Here is a 25,683-nt window from a genome sequence, read left to right on the forward strand (position 1 = left end):
CCCAGTTTTGAACATTCAATGTCCAGCTCAACCTGATGCATCTCCGTTATCAAATTCCTATTTGTTCTCCTGTGGTCACTTATGGAAAGCTTTCCTTGTTCCTTAAGCCTAGGTTAAGCGCCAGTCCCTATTATTTGCCTAGTACAGTACCTGGGACATAGTAGGTGTTTATTCATTCAAGAGCATTTTATTAAACAAGACCTATGCTCATGTCACTATACCATACTGTCTCCCCTAAAAGGTTATATGCTTCCTTTACACTTTACTGACAATAAATGGACTTTTGTCAGCTTCAAATATTAAAGGAAAAACAACCTATAATTTCTAAAGAAAAAAACCCTCAATTACTATCATTATTCCCTTTCTCATTTCATTTATGAGGCCATAATTGTCAATGTGTCTCAGTTTAAGAATTAAGAAAACTCACATTACTAACAACTTTCATCTCAAAATATTTTCATATTACTGCCTTAAAAAGGAAATGTTCTTTCTGAACCCTTCTGCCCTCACCTCTCACACTGTCACACAGGATTTACAAAATAGGTTTATTGGCTAATATAACAAAAATAAGCTACAAAACCCTGCTGGTGATAGGATACTTTATACTGACATTAAACTGGAAAAAAAAAAAAATGAGTACTCAGTTCTGAACCTGGATGATGTTACAATTACAATCTCAATATTTTAAGCCAAAGGACACTTCACACTTTTAACATCTAGGAAAGTCATCAAAAAGTCTGATTGCATCAAACCTGCTTAATCCATCAGTGTAAAGAAAGAGGAAAAAGTAATTTATAAGCAGAACTTGGGTTTCCGACAATTTTGTACAAATCTGTCATGTGATGAAATGTATTGTATTGTATACTGCACAACAAAACTCTTTAAGATGAAGTACCTAAAATTTCCCTGAAAGCATAGAAAAGTTTACTACTTTTTAGTCTCAATGGTAGCAACCCTCTGACAAACATTACTTCTGGGTTTTAAATAATCAAGAAATAACAGCATAAATATTCTGGACTATATATTTACCTAATCTTTTTTGGTTGAAGAACAAATTGTCAATATTTGCATCAAAGATTTAAAGATCTAATGAAATTAGACAGTTTAAATCTACTAAGAATAAAGGGCAGTACTCTATGGCAAAACAGTAACCAAATTAACAGCTGGGGTTTGAAGGAAAAAGAGATGAAGGATGAAACAAAGTATTTCAGTAGTAATGCAAACTTATTCTTTTCTTTCCAAGTCTACAAGAAAGCAACTGTTATGTAGATAATTTTAAAAGTACTCACATACATATTTATATGAAAAATTAAACTATGTTTCACTCAGGCTAATAATAACAGCATTCTGTAAATACTTAACAACTGATAGCAGGGAAAGTGGACCAGGATGTGCTAAGACACAAGGGAAGTCAAGCTGGGATAAACCTTGACATAGTCAAGATGGGAAGACTTTGATGATTCAACCAAGGTTATAACCAAGATATATTCTAACTGTATGAATTAGCTCCCAAAATAAGCACCAATGAGTGAATACCTACTGAGTATCTTATTACACTTAACTCTTAACACATACAAATAAAAAAAAACAAAACTGGAATTTCCCAGCAAGACCATAATAAGTAACAATCAATTTGCTGGGTGTGGTGGCTCACGCCTGTAATCCCAGCACTTTGAGAGGCCAAGGCAGGCAGATCACGAGGTCAGATCGAGACCATCCTGGCTAACACGGTGAAATCCTGTCTCTACTAAAAAATACAAAAAATTAGCCGGGTGTAGTGGCAGGCGCCTGTAGTTCCAGCTATTTGGGAGGCTGAGGCAGGAGAATGGCGTGAAGCTGGGAGGAAGAGATCGTAGTGAGCCGAGATTGCATCACTGCACTCCAGTCTGGGCGACAGAGCAAGACTCCATCTCAACGACAACAACAACAAAAAGAAACAATCAATTTAGCCACCAGAAGTAGTAGTCAGGTAGAATAGTATTTTAATTTCTGAGTTATATTCAATAAATATTTTCAGTTCAGAATTTTCTCTCTCTCATAAATTCCTCAATTTAACTGAATAACTTTTTAAAAGATTTCTGAGGACCTGGAGTCATTATGTATATTATTAACCCGCTCTCAGAGGCTATTATGAATTCTGGGCAGTATTCCTTGAATTCAATAGCCCTGGAATGTGGAACTCTGAATTCTTCTATCAGCACTGCATAGTCCCTCTGCCTCTTTTTTTTTTTTTTTGAGATGAAGTCTCAACTCTGTCACCCAGGCTGGAGTGCAGGTGGCGTGGATCTCGGCTCACTGCAATCTCCACCTCCCCGGTTCAAGCGATTCTCCTGCCTCAGCCTCCTGAGATGACTGGGATTACAGGCATGTGCCACCACGCCTGGCTAATTTTTTTATTTTTAGTAGAGCCGAGGTTTTGCTATGTAGGTCAGGCTGGTCTCGAACTCCTGATCTCAAGTGATCCACCTCCCAAAGCGCTGGGATTACAGGCGTGAGCCACCATGCCTGGCTAATTTTTGTATTTTCAGTAGAGAGGGGATTTTGCCATGTCGGCCAGACTGGTCTCCAACTCCTGACCTCAAGTTATCCGCCTGCCTCAGCTTCTCAAAGTGCTGGGATTACAGGCATGAACCACTGCACCTGGCCGTTTTTCTGCCTCTTTCTTCCCTTGCACAGTTGTCCCCCGCTGATCACTACTGCCTACGTGCCTGCCGGCAGCAACATCCTTTCACCCCTAAAAATTGTTTGGAAATAAACTATCAAGTTTATTACTAGGTATAAAGTAAGGTAAGTAGGTTCTGGGTGATAACCTAATTATTCTCTTGTGCATCAGATACATAAGAGCCTTTAGTGCTAGGACTTTGGCATTTATATGGATGCTCAAAGGTGTTCTTTGTTTGAACTTTACTTTCTAATTCTTAATGGTATAGTCTTAAGTTTCCTCATCTTCTACCTCACAGGTTTTACTGGATAATTAGATGTAAATAATGAATCTGAAATTGCTTAGGTCAGGGCATGGGAACAGAAGGAAATCTACAGATTCTAGTCACTTCCTCCTGCCTTATGTGTTCCATATGTAAGCTGTAAAACTTGAGCTCCAAGTAAGTGAATGTTACAGTGTTATTTTCAGAAGTTTGTGATCAGGATAGTTAGAAACTAACTAAAGAAATGAATGATGTGTGGCCTGAACAGGCAGACCACTTGGGAAACCAGTGGGAAAGTTTTACGACAGCCAGCTTCAATTATTTGATTAAAGGTATATGTAAAATGATTACTCTCAATTCTGTCAACAGTTGCGCTATTTAACAAGTGCTCAAAAATATGTCTACTAAATGCTGCTCCGGATAGCAAACCAAGGAACGAGAAGTCACAACAGTCTTCAGGTCAAAGAGGACATATTTTTAAATATAAACATCCAAAAATGAAGCAGATTTCCACAATATCACTACAGGGGTTTACGAATGGCTAATAGCCAGATAGCTTTGAGGGGATTTTTGTAAAGAGTGTGAAGGAAATCAGAATATATAACCCCCAAATATGCCTCTCTGATGTAAAAATTACTTTTTAGCTGAAGACAACTGAGAGATAGCAAACCAAGGAAAATCTCTATCCTCTTCCTTTTCTACCTAAAGGCAGGATATAGGTTATAAATCCTCTGTTACTAGAAACAACTCTAGACTCATCAGCCCAGAGACAGCACCAGAGGAATCTGCAAACAAATCTTACTCCTTTACTTTCCCCCCTTATCTTTACCTTTCCACAGTTTCCCACTCCTGGAAGCCTAAAATCCTTTCCTTTGTCCTGTCATTTACCCACACATTTACTGCCCTTTGTTGACGACGCTATATAAACCAGAGCTGCAAGCTACTGTGCTCTGAGTTTGTTTTCACTGCGGTTTCTCCCATGTGTTGTATGCTGCACATGTTAATAAACTTGCTTTTCTATTGTTAAACTGTCTTTTGTTACAGCGATTGTTCCAACTGAGGAACTAAGATGGGTAAAGGTGATCTTTAGCCTTCCTCTTGGGTACAAAAATACACAAGATGACCCCTTAAGGTCTGTTTCAACTCTGACAGATAATACATTTTATACAGATAATCTGAAGCCAGAATTTTTCAATTCTGCATTTAATTTTCATACTAAAATAAATCCCAAAAAGTACTATATGGAAGAAATGTAAGTTTCACACAGTATCCAAAGATATTTGTTCAACTACATGAACAAATTCCAGTTGTATCAATCTACTAAAGGTTTAGATAAGAAGCACTTCAAGTGATAAACATGATTTCCTTTTTTCAGCAAGAAAATCACTAAAACTACATCAATAACACCATCACCATCACCATCCACATCATATACCCAACGTCATGAAAATGAACTGGGAATTATGCTTACTTAAAAAAATTATCCTTACTTAAAACAAAAATCACTTCAAAGATGAATCATATAACATATGGACACTGACAGAGCTTGGGAATCCAAATATATGAACACAGAGGAGAAGCAAACCAGTTTTAAAAAACTGATTTCAGCAATCTGTAGGAATGTAGGAACTCCAAGATGGTCATAACCCCACTCAGAGAGGTAAAGAAAACTACGTAAAAGAAAGTCCACGAGAAGTGGGGAGGTCAGCCACAATTATCAAGTTGTTATCAATGTTGAGATAGGTCCCCTCCCTTCCCTGGGAGGTGGGAAGATGTATGTGGAATATTTTAGCATAAACCAAGTATCATATGTGTTTGTTTCAATACAAAAATGGTTCTATTAGTAATGCTAAAATTAATCAGAAAATAAATGTGAGTTTTAGAAAATAGTACAGGTATTAACCTTCTATTCATTACTTTTGGTTTAACCTCATAAAAATGGGCAAAACTGATATAACAGCCGTAAAGAAGTAGACATATGATTTGTCTGCCCAGCACCCCTCCAGTACCCCTTCCTCTCCTTACCCCATCACAACAGGACTAAATTAGCATGCGCCACTTCCCTCAAAAGCAAGGCATGAGACCCAAGCTGGCCAAAGCGCTCCATTTCTTGGGCTCTTCTAGTAGGGCTAGTGAGGAAGAACTGAATCTGGAGATAAAGGTGGCTATCTTCCTGACCACATGAAGAGAGTCTGCCAGTAAAATGGAGAAGTAGAGGAAGAGAGAAAAAAATGGCAAAACTCTGTTTTGCTGAACTGGTTTTCTGGCTCTTACAACTGTGGGTAGAGTCCTAATACCCACAGTATGAGTATCTGCTTCACATGGTTCAAAGCGGAAGAGTTTCTCACTGCTTAATTGTTGAATGAAGATGAAGGTGACTATTCTTTCTTTAACTGACTCTGCTTTAATACTATTAATAGATACATGGAAGAATTATGACCAGAAGATGTAGCTTTTCTCCCAACCCTCCAAGAAAGTCACATGGGAAATTAGAAAACATTAAGAAAGGCTCATGGTCAACATCATTACCAAAAAACACAGCACTCTCTGAGAGAAAATATCTGCCAATCATATATATCTGATAAAAGATTTGTATCTGTAATACACAAACTCTTACAACTCAGTAACAAGAAAATAACCCAATTAAAAAAGAAACAGGAAAAAGATTTGACTAAACATCTCACTAAAGAAGATATGTGAATGGCTAAGAAGCACATGAAAAGATGCTGAACATCATCAGTTATTAAGGAAATGCAAATGAAAACCACAATAAGATACCATTTCAGGCTGGGTACAGTGGCTCATGCCTGTAATCCCACCACTTTGGGAGGCCAAGGCAGGTGGATCCCTTGAGCTCAGGAGTTTGAGACAAGCCTGGGCAACACAGCAAAACCCCGTTTCTACAAAAATACAAAAATTAACCAGGAGTGGTGCCATCACCTGTAGTCCCAGCTGCTGGGGAGGCTGAGGTGGCAGGATTTCTTGAGCCTGTGAGATTGAGCTCCAGTGTGCCAAGATCTCACCACTGCACTCCAGCCTGAACAACAGAGCAAGGCCCTGTCTCAAAAACAAACAAACAAAACAAAAACCAGATACCATTTCATACCCACTAGAATGGTTATAATACAGAAAAAAACACTAACATCAAAAAAGACTACAGCAGGTCCTCAAATAATGTTGTCTGGTTCAACATCATTTGGTTTTAATGAAATAGGAGGAAAAAACCCCACATTCCAAAGATGTGTACAAGAGGTTCACAGGCATGTCTGAATTGTCCATGCCTGAGTGAGTGTGGGTGTGTGCATGAGGGCATCCTGCAACAGGATGGCATCCTGTTCAAGGCTGGTTCCAGCCTGGTTCCCTAAGTTGCTGGAATGGGCTCTGGCCATCCAAGAGCCTGAACTGGAAAAAGCGGGTTGGAAAATGAATGGATGAATACAAATTATTAGAAAATAAAAATCTATAAAGTCTATGATAATTGGACAAATGTATGAAAACACAGGATATGATATAAACGTGCTCAGAAAGTCTGTCATATTTGTGATTATTTCTCTCCCTCTATTTTTTTAAAGGAACAGGGTCTCACTATGTTGTCATGGTTAAGACTGCAACGACTATTCAGTCTTAACCATAGTGCACTACAGCCTCAAACTCTTGGGCTCAAGAGATCCTCTTATCTCAGCCTCTTATGGAGCTGGGACTACGTGCGCACATCACCGCCATTTCTTTCTGAACTGTGTGGTGGCAGAAAATGCTCCTTACATTTTTCGCTTTGTAAAGATTTCTTCTTTGATTTGACCAATCACTAATGCAACTGCTGTCACTCACTGATTCACCAAAAATTGGGTAATAATCTTACTTGTTTGTATCAATCTTTCTGAAAGGTATGTATAGCTCACAATTATTTCAATGTTTAGAAGTGTTTTGGGTCTTGATTTAGAAGTTTGTGATGTTTTTGTGACCAGAAATATGCTGCAGAAACTTAACTCTTGTTTATGTCAATTAACCTATGGTAAAATTGTTTTTGTTATACACCATTTCACTTAAAGTCACATTTTCCAAGAACCTACCTAAGACATTAAGTGAGGACTTACTGTGTAACAACTGTCCATAAAGATGCAGAGAAACAGAAGCCCTCAAACACTGCTGGTGAGGATGCAAAATAATGTGCAGCCACTCTGGAAAACAGCGTGGCAATTTCTTAAGAGATTAAACATAAATGTACCATACAGCCCAATAATTACACTCCCAAGTGTATATACATGAGAAATGAAAACATAAGTCCACACAAAGACTTGTACATGAATGTTCACAGCAGGATTATTCACAACCAAAAAGTGGAAAAAATCCAAATGTACACCAACTGTAAATAGATAAACAAGATGGCCTGGGCACAGTGGCTCATGCCTGTTATTCCAGAATTCTGGGAGGCCAAAGGGGAGGACTGCTTGAACCCAGGAGTTTCAGACCATCCTGGACAACACAGGGAGAACCCCATATCTACAAAAAAAATTTAAAAACTAGCCAGGCCTGGTAGCATGTGCCTGTGGTCCCAGCTACTTGGGAGGCTGAGGTGGGAAGAATGCTTGAGCCCAGGAGGGTCAAGACTGCAGGGAGACATGATGATAAATAAAATGTGGTATATCCATATCCATAGAATGGAATACTACTAAGCAACAAAAAAGAACTACTGACACATGGGCCAGGTGCCGTGGCTCACACCTGTAATACTATCACTTTGGGAGGCCGAGGCGGGTAGATCATGAGGTCAGGAGATTGAGATCATCTTGGTTAACACAGTGAAATCCCGTCTCTACTAAAATACAAAAAAGTTAGCCGGGCGTGATGGTGGGCGCCTATAGTTCCAGCTACTCGGGAGGCTGAGGCAGGAGAATGGTGTGAACCCGGGAGGCGGAGCTTGCAGTGAGCCGAGATCACGCCACTGCACTCCAGCCTGGACAACAGAGTGAGACTCCATCTCAAAACAAACAAACAAACAAACAAACAAAAAAACACATGCTGTAACATGAATGAACCAGAAAGACACTATGCTAAGTAAAAGAAGCCAAACACAAAAACCACATATTGTATGATTTCATTTATATGTACCATCTGGAAAGGGCAAATCTATGAAGATCCCTGTTATACCCTTAGAAAAATCACTGACTTGACACTAAATATTGTTCTAAATTTATGAACAAGTGGCACACTCCTGTAATCCCAGCTACTCAGGAGGCTTAAGCAGCAGGATCACTTGAGGCCAGGAGTTAGAGGTTAGAGTGAGCTGTGATCACACCATTGCACTCCAGCCTAGGTGACAGAGCATTCAGCCTAAGTGACAGAGTAAGACCCTGTCTTTTAAAATAAAATTTAAAAAAAAAAGAGGGAGAAAGAGACATTAGGAGACAACTGGGAAACCTGAATCTGGATTAGATATTAGAGGATGTTACGGAATTACTACTAATTTTCTTAGGTGTTACAATAGTATTACAACAGTATTATGCAGGAGAATGCCTTTATTCTCAGAAAATGCAAGCTGAAGGACACAAAGGTGAAGTTTCTCCAGCTTACTTTCAAATAGCTCAAAAATCAATCAATAAAAGCATCTATACTCAGAAAAAGCAAATGTGGCTAAAATGATAATTGGTGATTGGTGAATATAGGTGTAGGGTATGTAGGCATTCAATATACTACGTTACTCTTTTCTGTAGGTTTTAAATGTTTCAAAACAAAAAGCTGGGAGCAAATAGCACTCTCATTTTAAACCTAACCAAATGTAAAAGGAATCACCAATAAAGTTCTCTGTGCATTTAGAAAGAAGCACATAGTTGATGTATAAATACTGTCATCTTTTTGGTCTACCTGTGTTAACATACTGAAACAGAGGGAACAATTGTTGAATGAAGGTCAATAAATGTTCCCATGTGGAAGAACAGCTGTTCTCTCTATATCTCTTGGCTGATAATAAAGATCAAATAAGATAATGTATACAAAAGTGCAGTTTCCATTAAAAAAAAATTAGTCATACTTTGTACCTTCCTGTTAACAGGGACAGAAATACAGGATTAAACCTAGCATCATTTTGGGTTACTTTGGCTATAACTGGGGCTCCTCAATTTTGTAGTCAACACTGCACTAACAATTCACTTAGACAATGTCAGTATTCACTATGAATAATTCCCCTTCATTACTCTTAAACATTCTATTTGCTACACCACAAATTTTAACAGTGTGCTTTTAGCAATTTACTGTTTTAACAGCTTGAAACTCATCTGATATTGTTTGACTCTGTGTCCCCACCCAAATCTCATGTCAATTTGTAATCCCCATGTGTCAGGGGAGGGACCTGGAAGGAGGTGACTGGATCATGGGGGTGGTTTCTCCCATGCTGTTCTAGTGATAGTGAGTTCTCATGAGATCTGATGGTTTAAAAGTGTAGCACTTCCTTGCCTGCTGTCTCTCTCTCCTGCTCCACCTTAACGAGAATGTGCTTGCTTCCCCTTTGCTTTCCGCCATGATTGTAAGTTTCCTGAGGCCTCCCAGTCATGATTCCCATTAAGTTTGCAGAACTGTGAGTCAATTAAACCTCTTCTCTTCATAAATTACCCAGTCTCAGGTAGTTCTTTATAGCACTGAGAGAACAAACTGGTATAACATCAAATACACAAATGTAAAACAGAAATTTTGTTAATGAATCAAAAGAAAAGTCCACCTGGAAGTTCAAACAAAAAGTCAAGTTTATAGTTTTTACAATAAAGTGTTCTTGGGACTGGACCTTAAATTTAGAGATCTAAGAAGAAAAGGCATATATGATATGCTAAAACATAGATAACTTCATAAACATAGGGGAGCTCAAAGTATCCTAGCAGAGGAAGGAAAACAAATTATATTCACTAGAATGGCTATAATAAAAAAAATAAGGCAATAACAACTGTTAGTGAAGTTGCGGAAAAACTGGGAACTCTCATACGCTGCCAGTGGGGATGTAAAATGGTGCAGCTGCTTTAGAAAAGTTTGGCTGGTCCTCAAAATGTTAAACATGGAGTTACTACATGACCCAGCAATTCCACTCCCAGGTATATACACCTAAGAGAAATGAAAACATACATCCATGCAAAAACACATACATCAATGTTCATGTCAGCATTATTCAATATAAGCCCCCAAGTGGAAACATCCACATGTCTATCAACTGATGAATGGATAAATTATGGCATACCCACACAATGGAACATTATTCAGCCATAAAAACAAATGAAGTATTGCCACATGCTACAATGTGGATGATCTTGAAAACATTATGTTAGGTGAAAGTAGCCAGACACAAAAGACTACACATTGTGTGATTCCATTTATGGAATCCAAAAATTGTTTGGAATAGGAAAGGCTGTAGAGCAGAGTCCCCATCCCCTGGGCCGCAAACTGGTAGCAGTCTGTGGCCTGTTAGGAACTGGGCCGCACAGCAGGAGGTGAGCGGAGGGCAAGCAAGCATTACTTCCTGAGCTCCAACTCCTGTCAGATCAGTGCTGGCATCAGATTCTCACAGGAGTACAAACCCTATTGTGAACTGCGCACATGAGCAATCTAGGTTGTGTGCTCGTTAAGAGAATCTAATGCCTGATGATCCGAGGTGGAACAGTTTCATCCCAACACCTTCCTCCTCCCCATCTCCCCTGGTCCGTGGAAAAACTGTCTTCCACAAAACCAGTCCTTGGTGCCAATAAGGCTGGGGGCCACTGCTGTGGAGACAGAAAATAGATTAGTAGTTGCCAGGGGCAGCTACTGAGGGGCAGAAGAAATCAAGCCTGATGACTGATGAGTATGGCTTTCTTTTTGAAGGTAATGAAAATCTTCTGGAATTAGATATTGGTGATAATTGCACAACTCTGACTATTAAAAACCACTAAATTGTACTTTTTTTCTTTTTCAAGACAGGTCTGGCTCCGCTGCCCAGGCTGGAGTGCAGTGGCATGATCTCGGCTCACTGCATCCTCCACCTCCTGGGCTCAAGCGACCCTCCCACCTCAGCATCCTGAGTAGCTAGGACTACAGACAGGCATGCGCCACCATGTTCGGCTAATTTTTCTGTATTTTTTGTAGAGATGCTTGGTTAATTTTTTTGTACTTTTTGTAGAGATGGGGTTTTGCCATGTTGCTAGACTGGTTTTGAACTCCTGGATTCAAGCAATCTGCCCGCCTTGGCCTCCCAAAGTGCTGGAATTACAGGCATGAGCCTCCATATCTGGTGAAATTGTACATTTTAAAGGGCAAATTTTATGGTATGTGAATTATATCTCAATAAATCTGTTATTATAAAGAAGATTCAAGTCCTCACTACAAAAAAATAATAAGCAAAGGAAATAAAGACAATTCACACACTAAGAAATACAAATGACCAATGAAATATAAACTTTAACAAGACAAAGAAATGGGTTTTATGAACTGGACCAAAACAAAACATAAAAATAAATAAGCATAGCAACAAATAGCGACAAAATGATCAAGTTTTATTTTATTCTTAGGGACTAAGAAAGCTACTGAAAATCACAAGCAGCAAATAAGAATGAAGCAGCAGGAGCACAGAATTGTCTTAGCTGTATTATGCAGATGTAAGAAACAGGAAGGCCTTGGAGATTAATAGGGTAGTGGGAAGGTTACCAATTATTCAAGCACTAAATGACTAGGGCTGGTGTCCCAGAAACCTAAGACTTCAGAGGATGGACTAAATATTTTAGGCAGAAAGATGATGGAAGACAGATTTCCCTCAGACTAAAAATGGTAGGGGGCAGGCAGAGGAAATAAGACAACAACAACAAAAAGAACAGAAAAGATCACCCTCCTGCTGAAGCGTGCCATCAGGGTAGCTGCACACACCACAGAACAAGATCTGAGGATCTTCAAGGCAGGAAACCCCAAAGTCTGCCCCACCCAAGTCTGATTTTCATACCAGTGAGGCAGCAAGACCCTGAGAGAAAAAGGTGACATGGGTCACAGGAAAAGTGAAGACAGATAGGTGGAATGGACCAAGGAATGGACCAAGGTGAGTGAAGGCTCCTCAACCTAAGGACAAGAAGAGATCATTAAATACTCCACCTACCAGCACTCCAGGGACAGCAAAGATGGACAACAGGCCAAGGATTGAGAATTGTAAGGAGTTCTAGGAAGGAACTCATTAGCATATGGGGCAATAAATTAATAAACATCCTACCACCCAGCCCTCCTGGGAGAGAAAACAATAGAATGACAGAAAAGGGCAATAGGATGTGGTCTGAGAGTTCACAAAGGGACCTGGAAATCTTGAAATTACAAGAATCTACAGAAAATATGCTACTTGAACTTTCTGGATAAATTAGATGGCAGTGAAATAAAAACACTCTCCAGAACTTGGGAGACCAAGCACTGGTGTGCAACCACCTTCATTGCCATGTGGATGGAACATGTGCAGGATGCTGGGCCAACACCTGACTTCACACCAACAAATCATTCCTGCCAGATGACTGGATCCGGATAAATAAAACCTGGAGAAAGAACTGCCCCAAAGCCAGATGTCCCAGGCCCTACACACTTGTCAAGAACCACCCACAGCTATGTACTCTAGGATTACCCCCCAATGGATAAACTCATCTAATTACAAACCTGCTGATACAGTTCGGCTGTGTCCCCACCAAAATCTCATCTTGAATTGTAATCGCCATAACCCTACCTGTTGAGGGGGGGACCAGGTGGGAGGTGACTGGATCATGGAGGCGGTTTCCTCCGTGCTGTTTTCGTGATAGTGAGTGAGTTCTCACAAGATCTGATGGTTTTATAAGGCAGTTTTTCCTGCTCTCGCGTGCACATGTTCCCTCTTGCTCTCTCACAGGCATTCTCATTCTCTCTCTTTTCTGCTGACATGTAACACATGCCTTCTTCACCTTCCACCATGATTTTAAGTTTCCTGAGGCCTCCCCAGCCATGTGAAACTGTGAGTTAATTAAACCTCTTTTCTTTACAATTACCCATTCTAGGGTATATCTTTATAGCAGTGTGAGAACAGACTAACATCTACCTCGCTATACGATCTAGAAATACAAGAAGTCAAGGCAGCACCATATCAATACAAAACCAGCCTTGCTCATCTGCAAAGCACACACACCACTTAAGACTATGAAGCCTAGAAGGGAATCCCTAGATTTTCATAGACCCATGACAGCTTTAGCCTAGAAGAGAAAAGGAGGTCACCCTGTGGCATCTATGACTAGCTGGGTAAAAAACACAATGAAATCCAGAAAACTGTATAGAGAAGCAAGAAAACTCAGGACTGGTTGTATAAACTGAGAAACCATGGAGCAGTTACCATGCTAAGCACCGTATTTTGCTACCATGCACTAAAAGTTTGACTTTTCCTGCCTCTTGCCACATCCATCTCCTTAAGTATCTTTTGTTAAAATTTAATTTTTTAAAAATTGAGATGGAGTCTCACTCTGTCACCCAGGCTGGAGTGCAGTGGCATGATCTCAGCTCACTGAAGCCTCCCCTCCTGGGCTCAAGTGATCCTCCCACCTCAGCCTCCCAAGTAGTTGGGACCACAGGCACACGCCACCATGCTCAGCTAATTTTTGCACTTTTTGTAGAGACAGGGTTTCACCATGTTACTTAACCTGGTCTCACACTCCTGAGCTCAAGCTACCTGCTGGCCTCAGCCTCCCAAAGTACTGGGATTACAGGTCTTAGCCCCCATGCCCAGTCAATCTCCATAAGCATCTCTTAAAGACATAGCAAAGGACTATGTGCAACCCTTGCAAGGTATATACATAGCCAGATTATTATCTAGGTTTAAATGTACACATTTGTATATCCATGATGAATGTAATACAATGAAGCAATCAGCACCCCTATTATAGACACTGTTACAGTGCTATTTAATATTGTTCTGGAGATATTAGTCAATGCAATTAGATAAGATAAACAGTTAAAAGCATAAACACTGGAAAAGAAGGAAAAAAACTCTATTTACAGATGACATGATAGTATATCTGGAAAGTCTGAGAGAAGCAATGATGAAAGTAATTGATATGATTTGGATGTGTGTCTCTTCCAAGTTTCATGTTGAAATGTGATTCCCAATGTTGGAGGTGGGCCTAGTGGGGGATGTGTCGGTCATGGGGCAGATTCCTCATGAATGGCTTGGTGCTGTCCTTACAGTAATGAGCAAGTTCTCACTCTATTAGTTCACATGACAGCTGGTTGTTTAAAAGAGCCCAGAACCTCTTCCTCTCTCTTACTCCTCTTTCGACATGTGTCACACCTGCTCACTCTTCGCCTTCTTCCATGAGTAAAAACTTCCTGAGGCCTCACCTCGCCAAGCAGATGTTGGTGTCATGCTAGTACAGCCTGCAGAACCGTGAGCCAAACAAATCTCTTTCCTTTATGAATTACACAGTCGTAGGTATTCTTTCATAGCAACGCAAAAGAGGCTAACATAGTCAACTTAATAAGAATTTGGCAAGGTGGCAGGAAAATATGCAGAAATCGACAATATTCGTATTCATGGACAATAACCAGCTAAAAGACATAAATTATAAGAAAACTATAATAGCAACAAAAAAGATAAAACAGCTTAGGAATAAGCAAGAAATGTTGAAAACTTATATGAAGAAAACTATAAACCATTCCTCAAAGACACAAAAGTAGAATTTAAAAAATAAAAAGACATTGTTTGTTTTAGGTTAACATGTCTCAATACCATCAAGATGTCAATTCCATAGCGGGGCATGATGGCAGACACCTGTACTACCATCTACTCAGGTGGCTGAGGCAGGAGGATCACTTGAGCCCAGGAGTTCAAGGCTGCAGTGAGCTATGATGGCACCACTGTACTCCAGCCTGGGCAACAGAGGGAGACCCTTTCTCTAAAAAAAAGATGTCAGTTCTCAATAAGTTAGTATAAGCTTAATGTGATCCTAATAAAAACAGCAATGAGGCCGGGCACCGTGGCTCATGCTTGTAATCCCAGCACTTTAGAAGGCCGAGGCAGGTGGATCACTTGAGGCCAGGAGTTTGAGACCAGCCTGGCCAATATGGCGAAACCCCGTCTCTACTAAAAATAAAAAAAATAAGCTGGGCATGGTGGCACACGCACGTAGTCCCAGCTATATGGGAGGCTAAGGCAGGAGAATCGCTTGAACCTGGGAGGCAGAGGGTGCAGTGAGCTGAGATCGCACCACTGCACTCCAGCCTGGGTGACATGGCGAGACTCTGTCTCAAAACAAAACAAACAAACAAAAACAGCAATGGAATTGTTTCACAGACTTAAGACAAATCGATGCTAAAGTTCATACAAGAAGGCAAGAAAAACAACGAAGAGGAAGCGCTATAATGGGGGACTAGCCCCACCAACTATTTTTTTTTTTTTTTTTTTTTTTGAGACGGAGTCCCGCTTTGTCGCCCAGGCTGGAGTGCAGTGGCGCGATCTCGGCTCACTGCAAGCTCCACCTCCCGGGTTCACGCCATTCTCCCGCCTCAGCCTCCGAGTAGCTGGGACTACAGGCGCCCGCCACCACGCCCGGCTAGTTTTTTGTATTTTTAGTAGAGACAGGGTTTCACCATGTTAGCCAGGATGGTCTCGATCTCCTGACCTCGTGATCCACCCGCCTCGGCCTCCCAAAGTGCTGGGATTACAGGCTTGAGCCACCGCGCCCGGCCCCCCACCAACTATTAAAACATACTACAAAGCCTCTATGATTAAAATGATGTGGTACTGGTACATGAATGGTGAGATAATCCAATAGAAAAAAATACACCCAACTGCATATAGAAGGAACAAGAATTTTTTTTTCTTTTTAAAATAAATGTCATTGGGGCAACTGGATAGCCACTTGGAAAAGGATAAAATTAGATGCATTCCATATATCATACATAGAAATAAACTCTGAATGGAACTAAATGTGAGAAACGAAACTATATGCGTACCAGAAGAAAGCACGTATAATGTGAATTCCTCTATAACCTGAAGGTAAGAAAAAGCTTCCTAAATATGACTAAAACTTCAGATGCAGTAAATTTAAAATTTACATATTTGACTATACAAAAACAATCTCTTGCATGGCAAAAAATCACCACAAGCAATGCCAAGACAACTAGCAAAAATATCTGCAACATATGTCAAAGTTAAATGGCTAATATTCTTAAATAGAAGGAACTTTTAAAAGCTGAGGGGAAAAAAGACTGAAAGTCATATAGAAAATGGGCAAATTGGTCGGGCACGGTGGCTGCTGCCTGTAATCCCAGCACTTTGGGAAGCTGAGGTGGGCAGATCACTTGAGTCCAGGAGTTCAAGACCAGTTTGGGCAACATGTTAAAACCTCATCTCGACAAACAAAATACAAAAATTAGCACAGCATGGTGGCATGCACCTATAATCCCAGCTACTCAGGAGGCTGAAGTAGAAAGATCACTTGAGTCTCAGAGGCTGAGGCTGCAATGAGCTGTGATCGCACCATTGAACCACTGCACTCCAGCCTGGGAGGGTCCAGCAAGACTCTGTCTCAAATAAAAAAAAAAAAGAAAGAAAAAGAAAAAGAGAGCTGGGCACAGTGGCTCACACCTGTAATCCTAGCTCTTGGGGAGGCTGAGGCGAATGGATCATGAGGTCGGGAGAGCGAGACTATCCTGGCTAACACGGTGAAACCCCGTCTCTACTAAAAATACAAAAAATTAGCTGGGCGTGGTGGCACGCACCTATAGTCCCAGCTACTCGGGAGGCTGAGGCAGGAAAATCGCTTGAACCTGGGAGGCAGAGGTTGTAGTGAGCTGAGATGGCGCCACTGCACTTCAGCCTGGCAGAGCGAGACTCTATCTCTAAATAAATAAATAAGTAAATAAATACAAAAATTAGCCAGGCATGGTGGCGCACACCTGTAATCCCAGCTACTCAGGAAGCTGAGGCAGAAGAATCACTTGAACCTGGGAGACGGAGGTTGCAGTGAGCAGAGATCATGCCACTGCACTCCAGCCTGGGCGACAGAGCAAAACTCCGTCTCGAAAAGGAAAAAGAAAAGAAAGTGGGCAAATACTATGAACAATAAAAAGAAATATTAAAATGGCCCTTAAATCTATGAAAACATGTTCAATTCACTTATAATAGAAGTACAAAAGAAAACTACACTGAGATACCATTTCTTACCTATTAGATCAGCAGAAATTCAAAAGCTGACAAAACACTGCTGGTGAGGCTGTGGGAAATAAACACTCTACTCTCATACACTGCTGGCAGGAATGCAAAATAGTACAACCCCATAGGATGAGGAGTCTGACAGTATCTAACAACTCTACATATGCATTATCCTGAAGATGTATCTCCAACAATACAAAGATACACGTACGCAAAGTTTTTCACTGTAACATCATTTGTAATTGCAAAATATTAGATATTATTTAAATGTTCAAACAGGACATAGCTGAAAAAACTATGGTACATACGATAGCAGTTAAGAATGAAAGTTATTGATTTTAGTTTATGTATATTATCTTTTCACATAGCTACTGAGTTGTTAGGAGATAAATACTTATTAAGTTGTTCAGACCTAATTACTTAATAAATTAAACTGGCTGGGCGTGGTGGCTGACGCCTGTAATCCCAGCACTTTGGGAGGCTGAGGTGGGCAGATCACGAGGTCAGGAGTTCGAAACCAGCCTGGCCAGCATGGTGAAACCCCGTCTCTACGAAAAATACAAAAAATTAGCCGGACATAGTGCCATGTGCCTGTAATCCCAGCTACTCGGGAGGCTGAGGCAGAAGAATTGCTTGAATCTGGGAAGTGGTGGTCGCAGTGAGCCGAAATCGTGCCACTGCACTCCAGCGTGGGTGAAAGAGCGAGACTCCATCTCAAAAAAAAAGAACAAACAAACAAAAAAATTAAACTGTTAGGTGTTTCTTTTGACCTAGGGATGCTGTGAAAAAAATTACTGCGATAATAAGGGTGCCATGAATTGAGAAAGCTTGGACATTTGACTGATAAAGGCCTATGAAGAAGGCCTTTAAGAGAGAGAAAGAATGCGTGTGTGTGTAGTTATGAGGTTACTGTAGATTGTTGTCAACAAAATTTACAATAGGCTAATGAAAGTACTCTCTCCAGTGTAGTAAGAGCTGTAACAGATGTTATGACAGGACATAAGAGAAGCAACCAGCCCAACCTTGAAGGTTTTTTTTTTTTTTTGAGGGATGGGATCCAGAGAGAGAACATAATTGTAATTTTTTTTGGAGAAGTATAACCTAAACTGAATTCTGAAGGACCAGTAGGAGTATACTAAATTAGGGGAAGGAAGAGAGGCTAGAATTCCAGGAAGAGGAAATGGAGGACTGAGTAAACAAACACTAGCATTCCAGAAGCTGGGTATTGTTAGAACAAAAGATCATCCAAGAAGAGAGATAAGGCTAAAGGGTTAGGTAAGAAAAAAATGAAAAAATATGAAAGATAAAGGGGAAAAAAAAGAGTTAGGTAAGGAGCACATCTTGAAGATTTTGTATATGAGATTAAGGCTAAATGGAGTTTGAATTTTATTAATGGGCAAAAAAGAGCCACAAGAGGATTTCAAGCAGGGGAATATCACCACTGTTCTACACAAGAATGGGAAAAGTATCAGATGAGTTCCAACCACAGGCTATAAGGCTGCTGCAGTAATCCAGAATAATCTAGACAGGGCAGCTGAACTCAGTGTTCAGTCGCTCAGTGTGGCAACCTCCACTTTCAATGGAGTACTACGTTAGCTTCTCGACTACATAAGCAAACAGATCCCATGGCTTAGATGATCACAATCATAATCTTTTGGAAACTGGGGGATCTTCGCTCACCTTCCCAATAAATCAGGGAGTATAAGCCATTTTATAATCTAACTGTGTCTTATTGTCCAAAATAACATTATCAAACCCTGACATTTAGTTTCAAAAGTAAATTCAGTAATAAAATTGGATCCCAGACTTTAAGGAGATTATGTATGTCAGTGTTACATCTATTGCATCTAATATAGGACCCTAGCTGTGAAGGGCTTTAAGAACAGTATCATTTTATGGAGGCATGCCTTTTTTGGCTTGTAAAGACTACCCTCTTGACTTTGAGAAACTAAGTCAACACCTTCACGTATAATTAAATCAAATATGCAAATTCTCATCTAAAATTTACTCATACATAGAAACCCATAGAAGTTTAATTTCTTTTTTTCTATATGGCAACCCAAATCCTTATGAATGCAATAAGGTAATAAGAAAGATGTCTTAAAAAAAAAAAAAAAAAAAGAATAACTGTTACTTATGGGGGCCAGATAATCAGCTGTTTTTTACTTAAGGGTATATCTTTAAAAAAACAGAAAGAGAGAGAGAGAAAAACACATTCTTCAAAGTAAGCCTATTTAAAAGTGCATTTTAAAAAGTGCACAGGCTTAGAAGGAGGGAAGAGAATTCTACCAGCACTGAATAGCAGCTAGACCCTTACAAGACTTCTGCCACCTTTAAGCCTCCATCTTAAACCCAGAGAAAATGATTAACGGCCTCAAATGGTTAAAAACAGACCCAGAACATCTCTGCTTCTTTTACCATTCTTTCTACTGTCCCCCTTAGCTTCTCCCCAATTTCCATTAGTGAAAGAAAGAACTAAAAAAACAATGTGATTTCAAGGAAAGGTCACTACAAATAGACTTATGGTATTCCTCTCAAACAGGGACAATTCTGTTACTTTAAAAAGCACTAATCAAAAGAACTGAGTCCAAATACTTTACCAGAACACTGACAGGAACAATGCCCAACCATTTTTCCATCATGGCACACATAGAAGGTGGTAACACTGTATTTGTAGGCACACTGAAGATAGAAGAATGGCTGCTCCTTGAGGCCACCTGGCCAGGGCCACTGGCAACCCCAGGCCACACTTGATGTCCAAGAGAGAGGAATCAGTATCTTCGCCTTCCTGAAGCTCCAGTTCCCAGCTCAGTCAGAACTGCCTTTTCCACAGCCATTTAGGATTAACTGCAATAATACTCAATGCTCTCAGCAATTGTTACTTTCAAATCTAGGCTCTACTATACAGAAGCTAGGTGCCCAGCCTCTGGCAAATAACTTCAATTTACCTTAATAAAGTATGGGAAAACTACCTGTCTTGCAGAAGTGTTGTGGAGATTAGAAATAATTTAAGTAAAGCTCTTATCACAGTGCTTGGCAGGCAATCAACACATGAGAACTCTTATTACCAAGAGGACTACTGAATTAAAGAAGGAAAATCTAACCTCTGTATAGTGGTAATGTCACTGACATAAGAAATTGCTGGCTTCCCTCTCCTTAGTGTCTAAGAGTTAAAACATTTTATAAAACAATGAAAATCATAAACTATCTACTTCAAAATCATAATATTTTTCCTCATTAACATTCACAGCCTCTTATTCCAGTTATTTTAAAAGTAATTGTCCTTGCCACTTATCTACTAAAGAATACAAATGCATATTACACTGATATGCATATCTACAAGAATTGACAGTGGTACATTTATTTACGTTCTGTACAAGCTAAGCTCGGAAAAACAGTGCAGGACCACCACCAGATACTTGGAGAGGACAGAAAACATCAGCACCTTCTTCTTATTTGAACCTCCCTAACATGAAAATAATCCAACCATCTATAGACAAAAATATTCCCTCACAAATAGTAGACAAGATTCTTTTCTATAATTAGTCCTTTCTTCCTTTGGAAAGTCCTGTGAAGAAAGTGTTGTAATGAAGTACTGCTTCAAAATAAATGATACGTATTATTGCACACTCAGCAAACACACTAGAGAACAGCATCTGGATCTTGGAAAATAAATGTAAAAGAGGCTATTGGTAAATCATGCCAAGGTCACATCAGGATGTCAGAGGATTGCATGTATTCATGGGAAGAATGAACCACTATAAGCATTCTGGGAAGCACCACGTTTTCCAAACAGTGATAATTCTTAATTTCCTCTTTTTGATTAAGATAGGGTACAGTTATCAACCCCAAACATAAACTTGCTGTGTATCACCAGGCAATCTCTTCCTACTAACTCTGAATATGCTCAAGTAGTAAGCATTTAACACTGGAATACAAGTTACAATGCCCAGCACAATTTTAATATAATTTTAACCTTTCAGAGCAGGATAGTTTTGGAAGGTAAAGAATCCTTTGACTCTGCTGAAGAATGTAAAGACGAAGTAAAGTCTGTATGTGGCAAGAACCTAAAACAAAACAAACAGCCTAGCCCAACAAAAATAAGCAACTCCTGGATGGTGACTGTGAGATAACCTATACATTCATTCATTCAGTGCAGAAATGTGTGAACAGCTTCATGTTCAAGGCATTCTGCATAGAAACAGTGATAAGTAGGACATGGCTCCTGCCCTGAAGAAATTCAAGGTCAAAAAATGGTGTTTTCAGATAATATTTTACAATAACAGTGTTATTATTTTAATACAAGAGTCAGTTTAGAATAATATTGTATTCCAGAGACAGAAAAACATGAGCTAATAAGACACACTGAAATACATTAATAAACATACTGTAAGAGTTTACTAATGAAATCTGTTATCCAATTTCTGGAATATGATTAAAGTTGCAATTTACTTCCTGGAAAAGCATTAACTTATGATACATGTTTTATAATGTTTTCTAAAGGTTGTTCCCCACACACACTACACACTTTGTAAATTAGGTGCTTTTCAGCTTGACACGTAGGGCGTGGCACGGGGCTTCTCACACTACCTCAGCGACACTTGGATGAGCTCTTACAAGTATGGACATTCAGGTTTCCGAGCACAGGCCAGTTAACTCCCTAATTCTCCCTAAATCCTGAAACAACACTGCCACCCGTGTGCCGTCACCCCCGTCTACTTATACACATATATACAGGCTAAAGCATGTCAATCACATCTTCCACTTCTAGAAATCTTTCAGAAACGAACCACAGAGGAAACACCTCTCTCCTAAAATCTATTCTCTTCCTCATTTTAGAAGCTAGATTACCTGAAAATGGGCTAAAGCTGTGCAAGCGCCCAAGGCCAGGTAGTCAGTTCAGCGCGGGGAGTCTAATGACTTTAGTCTGAAAAAACATTCCTTTAACTGGTAAAAAACAAACAAACAAACAAAAAACCCTGGGGGAGATGCTTAAAAAGCAGCAGCTCTAGTACAGGCAAGGAGTGGAAAGAAAAGGAAGGAGTGGAGAGGGGCGGAGTGAGGCGCGGGGACTGCGGCGGCAGCGGGTTGCCCCAGGTCGCGGGCACCGCCCGGGCGGGAACTTGGGCGCCGTGGACGAGAGGTGCGGGGTGACCTTCGGACGAGGCCAACTCAGAGGGGCTGCCGGGCGCGGGGGACCTCTCCGCAGCCGCCCGCTCTTGGGGGCTCACTCGCCCCACAGCGGCGAACGCGGTGCCCCGGATTCCAGCCGGGCTCATCTCGCAGCTCGACCCCGGGCAGAACGCGGGATGTGCAATCTCGGCAGCCCGAATCCGTGTAAGGGCCTCGGCCCGCCGCAGCCCGGACACACCCCCGCCGCCGCCCCGGTGGCCCCAGTCCCTCCCCGGGCGGCCCGAGCGGGCATCGCTCACCTGCACCCCGAGCCAGTCCGCCGCCCCGAAGGCTCCGGAAGCCGCGGCTGCGTGGCTCCGGCCGGAGGGTACTCGGTCCTTGTCGCCTGGGAGGCCCCGCGCCGGGAGCGGTCGAAGGAGGAGTCTGACGGGTGGCGACGGAGCCTGGGCGGCTGGAGGAGGAGGAGGAGGAGGAGGAGAACTCCAACGCTCTGCTCTGGGGAGATCCACCCTCCTCCTGGCGGCTCTGCAGCAGCCGCCGCAGATCACTTCCGGGGCGCTGGGGAGCGGGGCGGGGCGGCTGGGGAGCGACTTCCTGTCCGTGGGCTGAGAGGAGGGTGATCATGGGCCCGGGCAGGAGAACAATGGCTTGGAGGGCGCAGGCTGCCCGGCCTCCGCCCCCTGCATGGTGAGGCCTGTCTGCGCTGTCTTTCCGGTGGCCCCACCCCCGGCTCTCTGAGCTCCGCGAGGTGAAGTCATCTCCCGGGGGCTCGGGAGTGGCTGCGGGCCTCGCGGAGGTTCCCGGATCTCGGCGGCGTCGCCCCGGTGTCCTTGTCTTTATTTTGGGGACCAGGAGGGGGTTCTTGCGGGAAGGAGGGGAGAGCGGAGTCCGCCATCTTGCTTCTAGAGGGTCAGCTCCTGTTCCCTGGGCGTCTGAGGGTTGAGGCCGCTCGGTGGCGTGGCCGGAGGTATTCAGAGCGGAGCTGGCGACGTGGCTTGTCGCGGGCCAAATCCCAGGAGGCGGGTCAGCCGCCTACCCTGGCTGGAGGGTCTCGTGGCTGTCCTGGGCCTCATCTAACTGCTGACCCCCTGGAGAATTCGCCTCCTTGGACGGTCTGCGAGTTCTTTCTGAGGGGTATCGGACCCCCCCTGCGATTCTGCGGGTCGGGTGTCGGTGTGGCACTGAGATCATCTTGCGGCCCCATGGCACTGTGATTTGGTAGCTTGTGAGAAGTAGTTTCACTAAATCCGTAAATTTAAGTTAGCAACTACAGATTCTTATGTCTTGACATTTATTCGCTTATCTCTCTTTGCTTCCTACAAATTGAGTACCAACTACATTCCTGGTATGAGCCATTCAAGTATTGTCCAGTCTAGTGGGCAGACAGACATGAAAGCAAATAATTGCTATTGAAAGTATGGTATATCAAGATGTACAGAGTAAAGAATGGATAGCTGTACTAACTGTAGGTTAGAGTTTTTAAGATAAATAGGTATTTTCTACTACAAAAAAAGGGGTGGGATGGCAAATCCGGATCCGAACAGAAAGGACATGCAGCACGGGGACAAATAATGTGTTGAGAAGAATGAGTAATAATTACAGGTCTTAAATTTCAAACTTAGGTTGCTGAAAAGGATGAGGCTAGAGAAGAAAACAGGAGCCAAATCACGAATCATCTATGCCCTGGTGAGGCAATGAGTGGACAGATTACAATTTAAGCTATTCTTCTGTTGGTAGAGAACAGATATAACTTGCGGGGTGGAGGTGGGAGGGCAGAGGAGAAGGGTAAGCAGAGAGCCCACAAGGGGGCTATTGCAGAAGCCCGATCCTGTGTGAGTGGTAGTGAGCATCCAAAGGAGATGGATTCCTAAAATATTCAAGAGACCAGATCAACTGATAATTGGTTGCTAGGGGCAGCTGCCAGATAGGAGAATGGAAGAGGCAATGATGAGGCCTTGTTTTGCTTTGAGGGAGGGGCAGGATAAGGGCGTATTTTACTAAATAAGATAAGGAAGAGTTAGAATGAGTCCTGGGAGGGGACAGTCAGTTTTGGAGTTGATGAGTGAAGTAAGAGTGGTGCTGTCTAATGGTGGTTGCTGTATGGGTCTAGAGCTCAGGGAGGAGCGGGGCTGAAGTTGGAAACACCACAGGTTTACATTACCACATCCAAGCTGACTGCAGTCTTACGTCATTGAGCACAGTTTCAAAACTACTTCTCCTTTCTCCCTGCCTTTACTTGGGAAAATTACTGAAATACCGCATTAAAAAACCCAGTATGGTGATATGTGTCATCCATAGACCAATACTTTAATGTTTAATGGTCTTCTAAGGACCCTAAAGGTCAGGTTTAGCAGAAACTGGATGTAACAGTGGTAACTGTTAATAGTATAGCATCATTAACTCATAAAATGAAATATTATCTATGTTTATATTTTAATATTTTAATTTTTTCTTTTTTATTCTCTAGGAATTGCTCCGTTCCAATAAATATTTTAAATTTAATCATTGACAACAGTTAAGCTGGCCATAGGTTAAGGATTGAGGATGGTGGGTTGCACAAATATCTGCTCAGTGGAGAGCTAGAAGGAGGATGACTTCAAGAAGAGTGAGCGATAGGAATGCAATGAAAGACAACCTCAGATTCATTAGTCAGCCTGTCTCAGCTGCTTTTCAGTGGCTCACAGCTATGCTAACCTAGCATAAAGCAGTCAGAAATAGAATAGTTCATTTTGAGCAGAGCTTCAGAAAACCACAAATAGTAAAAGCCCTATAAATAATAGCTACAGCTGCAAACCAAAGACTAATTATTAGTTTTTAACTCTATATCCCTGTAGAGCAGCATTTTTGAACACACAAAAATGAGAAACTCATTCACTTACATCGTAGATTATTTAAATACAGTATTCTCAACTTGCCTTGGATAAAAAAGCATTTAGGTGTATTGAACAACCATATAATGGATAATATACTGAATAGGAAATGAGAATAATTAGCTTGAGTCCCTTTTTTGTTAGTTGTTCACCGTATGACCCTAGCAATGTCACTTAACCTCTCTATGCCCTAGTTTCTCTGACTGTAAAATAGAGATAATAATAACTTTCTATCAACTGCCTCTCAGAGATATTATAGGAAATAACAAATTAATGCTATGAAAGCTCTTTGAGGTACTTGGATGAAAGGGCATAATTGTAAGCACATACTATTAATAATTAGCACTAATATCCAGTAGCACTCATGAGCATTCCTGACTTTGCTGCCTGGATTACTCAAAGAACATGAAGGATCCTGTTTTGAAATACACTTAGATCTTTTTTCTTAACTTGTGAATTGACTGTTTACTATTTATGATCAAACCTAGTGTATTAACAAATATAGTTAATGAAAGAGGGAAGTAAAAAGAAGTTTTGGTAACTACAACTTTTATGTTCATGCTACTCATAGCTAATATATGCTTTGGGGGAAAATACAGGGTAG

The 25,683-nt window shown here is 41.3% G+C and overlaps 1 protein-coding gene across 2 annotated transcripts in view; it reads right to left on the reverse strand.

The window, feature by feature from the left end:
* Window positions 1–23,361, reverse strand: part of RALA (RAS like proto-oncogene A) — an 84,742-nt gene extending 61,381 nt beyond the window's left edge. Inside the window, exon 1 of one of the 2 annotated variants that reach the window (XM_025379986.1) lies at window positions 22,509–23,361. The gene's annotated coding sequence lies outside the window, so the exon portion shown is untranslated. The remainder of the gene's footprint in view (window positions 1–22,508) is intronic. The other variant, XM_025379987.1, reaches the window with a different exon arrangement.
* Between the last annotated feature and the right edge of the window lie 2,322 nt (window positions 23,362–25,683).

This window comes from Theropithecus gelada, chromosome 3 (genome assembly GCF_003255815.1).
Source record: "Theropithecus gelada isolate Dixy chromosome 3, Tgel_1.0, whole genome shotgun sequence".
Lineage (NCBI taxonomy): Eukaryota > Metazoa > Chordata > Mammalia > Primates > Cercopithecidae > Theropithecus > Theropithecus gelada.